Genomic DNA, 4844 nt, shown 5'->3' with positions numbered 1-4844 from the left:
GTAATTTGAATGTGGGGATGAAATATAGTATTTCCAAGATTGTTGGTAACATATTAGTTGAGAATATGTACTACGAGGAAGATGAAAAGAGGCTTCAAGAGGATTCAGATAGTGACTGGACAAGAACATGGAAAATTAAATATAATTTGGATAAATTATTTGGATGAGTTTACTACTTAAGTAGGAGGAATGATGGTATTTCCCAAAATATGAAAAACAAAGAAAGGTTGATGACAAGGACAGTTAGGTCCTTTTGGACATTTTAGGAATACGATTAAATGACCTTTGTCTATTTGCCAGCCACGTTCTATCCTAAGTTGAGATAATGGGCCAACAGGAGGCCACTTCAGTTGAGCCATGCAAGAGGTCCTTGGATGATTATTTGAATAGAAATTGTTTGCAAGGATACAGGAGAAAATGCAGGAGATTGGCAGTGGGTAATGTTGCTTGCTTGAAGAGCTGGTGCAGGCTTACCATCTTACGCTCTGTAACATTTCTGTGATGTCAAGAATTGTACTGTTTACATTTTTAACTGGAAAAAGTAAGTATAATGAGAGTCTGTTTACTCAAAAAAATTTTGAAAAAAAACTAATTTTTTCTGTAGTAAATGGATATTTTCCTATGTGGGAAAAATTAGATCCAAGGGACCGATTTCATAATGAAGGGTCTCCCATTAAAGAATGAGATGGAGAGAATGGACTATGAATCTGTGGAATTTTCTTCCCCAGAGAGCTGTGGAGACAGGCCCATTGAGTATTTGTAAAAATCACACAACACAGGGTTATAGTCCAACAAATTTATTTGGAAGTACTAGCTTTCGGAGCTCTGCTCCTTTAGGTAACTGTGGAGCAGGGTCATGAGACACAGAATTTACAGCAAAAGATCTGTGTCATGTAACTGAAACGATATATTGAACAAACCTAGATTGCTGTTAAGTATTTAATCTTTTAGAATGGGTTGCAGCGTTTGGTTTTCTCATATGTAAATCTCAAAACATCTTTCCAGTGACATTCTCGAGATTACCTTTCTTTTATAAAACTTTTAAGTTATGTCTCATCTTTAAAGGTGTGAGGTTAGAGTCTGTCTGTATCCTAATCTTGAGCCAGACTGGTTCTATTTCCAAAGTAGGAATTTATAAAATGTTAAATGGATTGACTGCTTACATTGATTGCCTGCAGTTTGTGTGCTTTTTGAACAAAATAGAATGTATCTGCAATTACAATTCTGCAAATGCAAATTCACCCCATCGATTTATACGTGCATGTGTGTGTATGTGAGGGAGAAAGAGTGTGAACATGTGAGTGTGAGTGCATGAGTGTGAGTGCATGAGTGTGATGGAGTATAAGTCTGTGAGTGTGTGTGTGTGACAGAGCATGAGAATGAGAGGGCGTCTGCATGAGTGTGTGAGTACGTAAGAATGCGTGTGTATGTGTATTGAGTAGAGGGGTCACCATTGTTCGCAGCAAACTGTCCAGCCTTCAACATCTGAAAAATGTGTTGCTGGAAAAGTGCAGCAGGTCAGGCAGCATCCAAGGAGCAGGAGAATCGACGTTTCGGGCATAAGACCTTCTTCAGAAATTCCTGAAGAAGGGCTTATGCCCGAAACGTCGATTCTCCTGCTTCTTGGATGCTGCCTGACCTGCTGCGCTTTTCCAGCAACACATTTTTCAGCTCTGATCTCCAGCATCTGCAGTCCTCACTTTCTCCCAGCCTTCAACATTGATCACAACACTGTACAAATCTGTCATGGCAATCACTGCAAGACGTATCAGAGTGTCGACATGGATACCATCATTACACATGGGGACACCACCCACCATGTACGCGGCAGGTACTCGGAGATCCCATGGGTGTTCCATTGGTTTGTCTTGAAGTGAGTAGTAAGGCATAGGTCCACTAGCTTGATGATGTTGCCCTTGCTAATGAAGTTGTATGTGTCTTTGGTTCTTCTAATAGTGTAGTCTGTTGGCCAGGTTGATGTTGATGGATGTAAACAGGGCTGTTACATCAAAGGAGACCATTATTTCATCCTCTTCTATCTTGGGGTCTTTGATGGTGTTCAGGAATTCTTGGGTGGAGTGGAGTGGCGTGAGTCTTCTACTATGTGTTATAGTCTTTGTAACCTGGTGTTGTGTGATTTTTTTAACTTTGTCCACTCCAGTTCAACACCAGCACCTCCACATCATGATTATTTTTAGGCAGAGCTAGAGAGATTCTTGACTGACAAGGGAGTCAAAGTGGATTTGAGCTTATAATCACATCAGCCATGATCGTATTGAATGGCAGAGGGGCTGTCTGAGTAACTTCTACTTCATAAGTTCATATTACAAATCTTTCAATGGTGAATCTTTAGGCGAGATCTATTGTAACACCTAATGGAGCAGTTGTCAACTTTGGGATTTCTGCTTTACAAGAGCATGCAACAATAACGACAGGTGTGTCTATTTTTCTCTGTAATAATGTTAAGTGCTAAATGTCTTCCTGATATTCTCCAATGATAAAAAAACAGACCTTTATGTGTTGCAGAGAAATGGAAGGTATAGAGTACATTACACTTGTGACAACTTGCTGAAAGAAACCTGTTCACTGATTTTCATTCACCTGCTCTTTCCCTATGTTTTTCAATTATTTATCTGCTTCCCTTTCATAAATTATTAAATTTGTTTCCTCTCCTTTTTGTGCAGAGCATTTAAAAAGGTTTTGAATTTCTAACTCTAACCTTTCTTCCAATATCTTTGAAAAAAACCATCCAAGCAGAATATTTTAAAAGCTAAACACAAACATCCCAACCTCTCCTTTTTGTGCAGAGCATTTAAAAAGGTTTTGAATTTCTAACTCTAACCTTTCTTCCAATATCTTTGAAAAAACCATCCAAGCAGAATATTTTAAAAGCTAAACACAAACATCCCAATGAGTTATTTGACTAAATAGTACTCACTTCTCTCTCCCTCTCTCTTCAGTAACTGTCTCCTTCAAATCTGTTGTCATCACTTTTCTTAAAACCTTTTCCAACCTTTGATATTTTTGCCCTTGCAAGCAATAATTCATCTCCCATCCCTTTTCAAAGCCCAATAACAATTTTTTGCCCTCCAAAATCCAAGCCAATTTTTTCTGGAACTTGAATCTTGAATCCTTCTAATTAGAATCTAGCCCCTCCCACACCTGATCATTACCCATTTCAACCCCATCTCTAAACTGTCAAACTATTTGACTAACTTCAGCAGAAATTTCCTCCAACTAAAGATTTATGTGAATGCCATCATCTTTGACCCCTTTGGTAAATTCTGTTCCTTAGCCACTGACAGTGTTCTTCTGCCAGGTAACTGATTGAGGTTGAAAACATTGTTCACAATACTGATGTCATACTTTAGTCTCCAATGACATTTTTCTCTAATTACTGTTGTTGCCAATTCATAAAATACTCAGTCACCCTTGAAACAATCTGTCTGCTGTTGAAACATTCAATCATTACCTCTAGATTTTACCATTTCAACATGTTCTGGGCTGTCTCCAACATTTTACCCTTCATAAAACTCATTCAAATTCTGCTGCTTAAATCAGAGAAAGTGAGGACTGCAGGTACCGGAGGTCAGAGTTGAGAGTGTGGTGCTGGAAAAGCACAGCAGGTCAGGCAGCATCCAAGAAGCAGGAGAATCAACATTTTGGGCATAAGCTCTTCATCAGGAATGAGGAAGGGTTTTTGCCCAAAATGTCGATTCTCTTGCTCCTTGGATGCTGCCTGACCTTCTGTGCTTTTCTAGCACCACACTCTCAACTCTGCTGCTTTCATCTTCATTCTCATCATATTGTTCTCCTATCATTCCTATGCTCCCTAATCCACACTGGCTAACCAGTTAAACAATGGCTCAATTTAAAAATTCAATCCTTATTTTCAAAACCTTCAATGGCTAGGTTTGCAGGTGACTTGGGCCAATAGCCTGAGGAATGGCAGATGGAGTTTAATTTGGAAAAATGCGAGGTGTTGCAATTTGGTAAGACAAACAAGAGTTGGACTTATATAGTTACCTGGTAGGGCCCTGCAGAGTGTTGTCTTTGCAGAGGTTGCTGCTGCTGTTGCCTCTATCCACTGTCAGTGCAGTCCCAGCCTGGGAACCTGTCAATCATCCCGCGGGTACCAGTGCTCAGCAGCGCCACCTGGAGGGCGGGGCCGCGGGTCACGTGGTTCACCAGGGGGCGGCCGGCGGCAAAATGGCAACTCAGAACGGAGCGGCCTCCGGTAGCCTGGCCCCCGTGGGAGATACCGGCGGAGAGCATTCCATGCTCTCACAACTCTCTGTGTAAAGAACCTGCCTCTGACATCCCCTCTATACTTTCCTCCAACCAGCTTAAAACTATGAACCCTCGTGTTAGTCATTTCTACCCTGGGAAATAGTCTCTGGCTATCGACTCTATCTATGCCTCTCATTATCTTGTATACCTCAATTAGGTCCCCTCTCCTCCTCCTTTTCTTGAATGAAAAAAGTCCGAGCTCAGTCAACCTCGCTTCATAAGATAAGCCCTCCAGTCCAGGCAGCACCCTGGTAAACCTCCTTTGAACCCTCTCCAAAGCATCCACATCTTTCCTATAATAGGGCGACCAGAACTGGACGCAGTATTCCAAGTGCGGTCTAACCAAAGTTTTATAGAGCTGCAACAAGATCCCTCGACTCTTAAACTCAATCTCCCTGTTAATGAAAGCCATATGCTTTCTTAACAACCCTGTCCACTTGGGTGGCCATTTTAAAGGATCTATGTACCTGCACACCAAGATCCCTCTGTTCCTCTAAACTGCCAAGAATCCTATCCTTAATCCTGTACTCAGCTTTCAAATTCGACCTTCCAAA

This window comes from Chiloscyllium plagiosum, chromosome 13 (assembly GCF_004010195.1).
Source record: "Chiloscyllium plagiosum isolate BGI_BamShark_2017 chromosome 13, ASM401019v2, whole genome shotgun sequence".
NCBI classification, from domain to species: domain Eukaryota; kingdom Metazoa; phylum Chordata; class Chondrichthyes; order Orectolobiformes; family Hemiscylliidae; genus Chiloscyllium; species Chiloscyllium plagiosum.
Note: the sequence above shows the minus strand (reverse complement) of the source record.